General features: G+C 48.2%; 1 pseudogene; it reads left to right on the top strand.

Annotated features, from left to right (window-relative positions):
• Positions 1 to 330: 330 nt before the first annotated feature.
• Positions 331 to 6476, top strand: LOC114688406 (annotated as a pseudogene).
• Positions 6477 to 7031: the final 555 nt, after the last annotated feature.

The following is a 7031-nucleotide window of genomic DNA, read 5'->3' as shown; positions in this document are numbered from 1 at the left end:
GAGATTCACCTGCTTTCTGATGAGTCCTTATACCAACTTAGAAGAGGAGAAGAGACATTCAGATTACACCAGCCTTAAGCCCATCCTCAGGTTCTTCTCTTCCTTACCCTGTGACCCTGGCAAATCTCTTCATCCCTCTGGGTTTTGATTCTCTATTAGGAATAATGGTTACTGCAACAGCACTTCTTCCTGTGGTAAAAGGGAGCAGAAGCTGTGGTACTACCATCTGAGTGGTCAGAGCACCTCCCATGCACAGTCACAGAGGCAGCAGAGCAGGGACACAGTGCTGGCCACATGGGAGGACAAGAAGATGGTCAGGGAACCATGTGACTCTCCCTGACAAAAGGATCTTTTCTTTTCAACCAGGAGAACAGAGTAATGGCTGAGATCTCCCCTGATATCCTCTGCCAACCAGATGACATTTTGGGAAGGGACACTGCTGTCCAGGAAAACCAGAACAACAGGACACCAGTGGACAATCTAGCACTGACCTCCACCAACACTGACTTTGCCTTGAGCCTCTACAAGGAACTGGCTTTGAAGAATCCAGATAGAAATGTCGTCTTCTCTCCATTCAGCATCTCAATCGCCTTGGCCGTCCTGTCCCTGGGAGCAAGGAGCAAAACCCTGGAAGAGATTCTAGGAGGTCTCAAGTTCAATCTCACAGAAACCCTGAGGCAGACATCCACCAGGGCTTTGGGCACCTCCTCCACATGCTCAGCCAGCCAGGGGACCAGGTGAAGATCAACACTGGCAGCATGATGCTTGTTGAAAAGCGCCTGCAGATCCTGGCAGAGTTCAAGGAGAAGGCAAGGGCACTGTACCAGGCTGAGTCTCTCACAGCTGACTTCCAGCAGCCTCATGAGGCCAAAAAGAACATCAATGACTATGTGAGCAAACAGACCAAGGGGAAGATCAAGGAATTGATCTCAGACTTGGATGCGAGGACAGTAATGGTGCTGGTGAATTACATCTACTTTAAAGGTGAGGATGGTCACTGTTTCAGGGGTTGATTATAAGGTGCATCTTGTGTCCATACACTGACCACTGCCTTGGAGACATGGGTGCCTCACTTCTTTTTACTAACAGACATTACTTCTCCTTTATGGTATTCTGTATAATGGTTATGGTTCCTTCATAGTCCACAGAACCCCTGAGCTCTCCGTATAAGAGAACAGAATTTGGCTGTGACTTAAACTTACTGACTAGCAGAATGCATAGATTATGTGCCTAGTCCTACCTGAGTGGGCAGAAACAATGCTGAGATGGTGCCGTGGTCAGTTTTTTATTGCTGTGAAGAGACACCATGACCATGGCCACTCTTATGAATGAAAACATTTAATTGTGTTGGCTCATTTACAATTCAGAGGTTCAGTCCATTATCATCATGGTGGGACATGGCGGTATGCAGGCAGACATGGTGCTAGAGCCATATCTGAGAGTCCTACATCTTTCAGGTTATAGGAAGTTGTCTGATACTCTGGGCAGTATCTTGAGCATTTATGAGACCTCATAGTCTGCCTCAACTGTGACACACTTCCTCCAACATGATCCCAACCACTCTAACAAAGGCACACCTCCTAATTATGCCACTCCCTAAGAGTTTCTGGGGCCCAATTACATTCAAACTACCCCCAAAAGGAGACCCTCATTCAGGCCACTTCCACATTTCTGACATGCTCCTACAGAATCCATCTGCTAGAAAACCTCCATCTCTAGCAGGACCTGGGTGGTCTGAGGACTTCTTGACCTAAGGAGCCTGGCTACCCCAATCTTGAGGGGAAAGAAGTATGGCTGACAATTATTGAAGTGCTCTGTGGGAGGTTTCTATGCAGGACCTCTCCCTGAGCCTTTTCTGTAATGCTGACATGGACATGGAAAAGCAAGGACTGAGGAGAAGCCATTAGTGAGAGGGAGGTGTCAGCCAGGCAGTGTTCTGTGTTTAGAGTCTGGCTGCTTTGTGGAATTTGCTTTTGTTAAATTAGTAGTCAAGGCAGCCTGCAGGGTCACAATGCTGAATAAACAATCCTGGGACAAGGAGTCTGGGGTTGGGGTGCAGGAGAGTTTAGAAAATGGGTTAGAATTTCGGTGGGTAAGGGTTAGTAGGGAGACATCCAGAGCTCACACACACAGAACCCTGCCTGATAGACCAAGGAGTGAGGCAATGGCCCACAGGATGATTCCTGATAAAAAATCTTGATGTGGCTAGATCTGGGATGTATTTGGGACCCTGGACTCTGGATAGGCAAGAGCAGAGGAGGGTAGGCTCTGAGACTATAGACAGAAAACCAATTGGCCATGGACAGGAGAGGATGGAGGACAGAGAACAGGAGTCCAGGATGACCCAGAGCAGCTCTTCTCTAAAGAGAAATGAAGCAGAGTGATGGCCTGAAGGATTAGACTACAGAGCTTGGCTCTCTCTGCTGGGTGCAGAACCCAAACACCAAGGCTGGTTGACCCTGAGGTGAGGATATATGTTTATGCTGCTGGATCCTGAGCCCAAGAAATTGTCAAAGCACCATGTCCCACAGGTTGTATTGCAGATGGTCACATGCACTTGGGATTTGCGTAAAGTCTAAGTAGGATATCTTTGATTCATGAAGGTGAACGTAGCCCACATGGGAGAATAGTTCTCATTACCCATCTCTTTCTACCAGAAACTGTGGGATTCTGGTAATTCAACTCTGGGAAGTTGTAGATTTCACGAGTTTCAATTAAAACCCACTCATGGCTCTGGGAACTGAATTCCATTAAGGTGGTTCACACTGAGGGGCACCATGGACAGATCACGGTGTGGGAGAACACAGTCTCACTTGTTTTCCCTAAAACTTGTCCCACAAGACATAGCCATAGACATGGCATCTCCTAAGAAAGAAGGGAACCTCAACTCTCCCCAGTCTCCAGTCTCCCCAATTTAAATCTCATCTCTCTGTTATGCACCCCACCTCCAGATCCCTGGCTGTTTTTCAGATATCTCACATATGGACGCTTTGGTTTTGAGTTCCTCTTTCCAAACCAACTCTGTGGATCACTTCTCATTCATAATTCTACAACTGCCAAGGTTTTTTCTAATCTAGATTATGCAACCAGTAAGGGAGGACACTCTATGCTGCTGAGGATGGATTGATTTCTGTCAAGACTGAGAATCTGGGCAGAAATGGGGTGAAAGTGGGGCCTCTCTGCTTATGGTACAATCTGATGGCCTGCTCCACATTTAGGGAAATGGAAGAGGCCCTTTGAGCCTCATTTCACATATGAGTCTGACTTCTACTTGGACAAGAAGAGGTCTGTGAAGGTGCCCATGATGCACCATACATTTCTGACCACACCCTACTTCCGGGATGAGGATCTGTCCTGCTCTGTGGTGGAGCTGAAGTACACAGGCAATGCCAGTGCCCTGTTCATCCTCCCTGATGAGGGCAGGATGCAGCAGGTGGAAGCCAGCTTGCAACCAGAGACCCTGAAGAAGTGGAAGAACTCTCTGAGGTCCAGGTGCGTGTCCACAGGAACCAGAGCTGATCTGGCTCTCCATCCTGCTGTTGGGCTGAGGTCCAGTGTCCCTGTCCCTCAGAGTCACACCAGTACCCAGTGTAATGGTTGGAGAGTCAGCAGGGACAGGTGGATTCAAGGTGAGTTTCCCTCTGCTGACTCAGTAGGTTTTGGACAGGTTTTGCTGTCATTTTGTTGTTCACAAGATGACATCAGCTAGAGCAGGAGCTGAGGATTCCTCTGTGTCTAACAGGCTGTAATTACAGGGAATCTTGAATGGGTTTTGGAAGGCAGAGTGAAGTGAGGTTGAGATGAGATCAGCTCTGAGAATCAGCTCTGCCCTGTGTAGCCATCTCATCCCCTCATCACTCATTCATTCACCATTCATGGAATAATGACTTGAAGACCTACTATGTGCAACATTCTGATTTAGACCCTGAGAGGGTATCAGAGACTCACAAACAAAATTTCTTACCCAGAAGCTAATCTGTCTTGTAATGAGGAAGAGATTGGGGACATGAAAATGCAACTAATCATCATTTGATTAGTTAAAAGGTGATGAGGAGTGAGATTGAGAAAGGGAGTGTTCAAGGTTAAGGAAAGCTGGAGTCAGATGCAGAGTGAAATTTAATATAGTAGTGTCATTAGGAGATGTCTGAGGGTCCACAGGACAGAGGAAGGGCTCCATTTTGTGCATCTGGGAGAGAAGCATTCTCCTTAGAGGAACAGGAAGTATCAAGCAATGTTGCCTGGCCCCTGTAAACACTCTCAGGCACTGATAGATAATTAATGCATTAGGAAGACCAAATCATGTGGTCTAGGCATGGATGGAAAAAGGGCTGCTCTCCAGTGAGAGGGCTGTCTCTGGATTCCCAGCTATATGGTGATTTGATGGAGCAACAGAGTCCATCAACTTTTATGTTTCTCTTTTTCATTCTTAGGAAGATCGATGATCTCTACATGCCCAAGTTCTCCATCTCCACTGACTACAGCCTAGAGAACATCCTTCCACAGCTGGGTATCAGGGAAGTCTTCTCCACACAGGCTGACCTGTCTGGAATTGCAGGGGCCAAGGACTTGAGAGTCTCTCAGGTAAGCCTAGACACACTTGGGTAGTTCACCTTGGTGCCTGATTGTGGATGGTGAAGGCCAAGAGGTGTGCAGGGAAATGGCAAATGTGTGAGAAAGCCTGCATTTCTGAGATTCCCTCATCCTGGGAGAGCTGGATTACAGCCTAGATACTCCTGCTGGATACCACAGACAGTCCCTCCTGCACCCTCTGAACATAATCTCACCTAGGAGCTCATGGCAGACAAGAGCCTGTGCTTAGTCTTAGACCACCATAGGCAGCACCCTGTGCTGCAGTGGGGATACCACCCACAACCCACTGCAGGGCAAATGCACTTCCAGCCTCAGCTTCTTCACTGCTAGCTGGCCAATACTTCTTGACTGGCACACAGAACAGTCGCAGTAAAAGAAAAAACAAGGGATGAATGGCAGTTGGGATGAAAAGATTAAGAATAGGGAAAAAGATGCTGTAGGATCCCACATTACATTCCTAGACACACAGCCTGAGAATGCCTAGTGTTCTGTCCAGTGCCCAATCAGAGGCCTGGTCTCAGATCTGTACCAGCAGAGCATGGCATTCTGGGAATGAGAAGCCATGTCCTATGCATCACTGTTGTATTTACCAAGGAAGATGGAGTAGGAAGGATGTGGAAACCTGCACTGGCTGCCAGCACCCTTGCTGTTCTCTGTGGATCTCCTGAGAAGCTGTCTTGGGGGTAATGACTGGTTTCACCTACGCCCATCCTCCAGAATTTAGGGTTTTTGAGGACAACACAGATTCTCAGAGATTGAGCAGACCTAGGGCATGCCTCATCTCACTCCCTGAGCAGACACTTGGAAACATCAGGGGTGGAGCTCACGGTAGAACAAACATCTTCATCAGCAACTGAGGCCAGCAGTGGATGCTTGCTCCAGGAATCTCCTCTCCTGCCCTCCCTAGTCTCCAGTGAGTGATGTCTTTCTCCTACAGGTGGTCCACAAGGCTGTGCTAGATGTGGCTGAGACAGGCACAGAAGCAGCTGCCGCCATAGGTTGGAGTCCTGTGGGATCGGCTCTAATTTTGAACCCTCTGACAATAAAATTCAACAGGCCATTCCTGATGATGATCTCTGACACAAATACTCAGACTCCACTCTTTATGGCCAAAGTCACAAATCCCAAGGAAAACTAGAACTTCCCAAGTGGTGGGGTTTGTTCCTAGGAGCCACGAAGGTAGCCTATATGTTGGTCTCTATGTGCATTTTGGCCTCCATGCTCTGATTGGCTGTGGCATGAGTGGATTAGACAATAACAGTCTAACTGTATGACTCCCACATACACAGGGGACTGGGGACAGTTAGTGTCAGGCTCCCAGTCCTCCTGGCAGCACTGACTCATGATCCTGAGTCTGAATTCTGTCTTTGTGGCCCCTCCCTGCTGCCTCTCCTGTATCTGCCTCTACACAAAAGCCTGGGCCCTGGCAGGTAGGCTCAGTCCCTATCTAGGCTCTGGTTGTCTGCCTTCAGCTTCAGCAGAACTTGATAGGACTATGCAAACTTATAGGCCAATCTGTATGGACCTCACCCCAGCACTGAGAAGGGAACCTGCCACCCTGAGTCTATTTCCAGCATCTGAGACCACTGTGTGCCCAGTTCCTGCCTCATACTTTCCCTCTTCCAGGCTCTGCCACCCACTGTCCCTTGCAGGGACTCCTGACCCTGCCCACATCTGGCACAGTGTTAGAGCACTCCTTCGTGCAGCTGCATGGAGCTGGTTGGTCAGACCAGCTCCTTTCCCCCAGTACACCTACTTAGGACACAGGAGACTTTTTCTAGGTGCCCCATTGACCAACCTCACACAACAGATGGACACCTCCACCTTCCTCACCCAAAATGTAGGGTTTGGAGCAAAGGATCAATAAAAATATAACTGCACAGAAAGTGTCCAGTCAGTGTTCATTCAGCTCCTTTTGGCAGGGGTGTGGCCTCTAGTGACCACAGGATAGTAGAGATTGTCACTCACACTCTGTGACTCCTGTGATGGACCTCTGACCTACATGTTATTATCAGTCCTTTTTATGGATCAGGAAACTGAGGCACAGAGAAAGTTAGCCATTTTCATGACCTCACAGCTAGACATTATGACTGGTGGGATGTTCTTCAAGTGTCCTGATGTCAGAGGAACATTTTCACCAAGCAGGGGTTCTGTGCACAGGCATCACCATGGTGGTGTGTAGGTGGATCATAAAACAAGGCTCTGGGTGCTTCACAGAGAGCTTCCAAAACAGTCTGTGGATCATGTGACCTCTCTGCTGTGGTCTGAGTTGGATGAGAAGGCGGTCAGGTGACCAGAAAGAAAGCTTTGGGCAGGGCAAAGAACAATGGAGGCATTTTAAGAATCTTGGTGGGTTTAAGAAAATGACAAAAAAAACAGCCGTTGGATTGCCAAGAGCCTGCACCTGTGAGGATTCTCAAATGACTCAGAACTACAGGGAA

Source organism: Peromyscus leucopus, unplaced genomic scaffold (genome assembly GCF_004664715.2).
Source record: "Peromyscus leucopus breed LL Stock unplaced genomic scaffold, UCI_PerLeu_2.1 scaffold_1372, whole genome shotgun sequence".
In the NCBI taxonomy this organism is placed as follows: domain Eukaryota; kingdom Metazoa; phylum Chordata; class Mammalia; order Rodentia; family Cricetidae; genus Peromyscus; species Peromyscus leucopus.
Note: the sequence above shows the minus strand (reverse complement) of the source record. Positions and strands in the feature narration are given on the sequence as shown.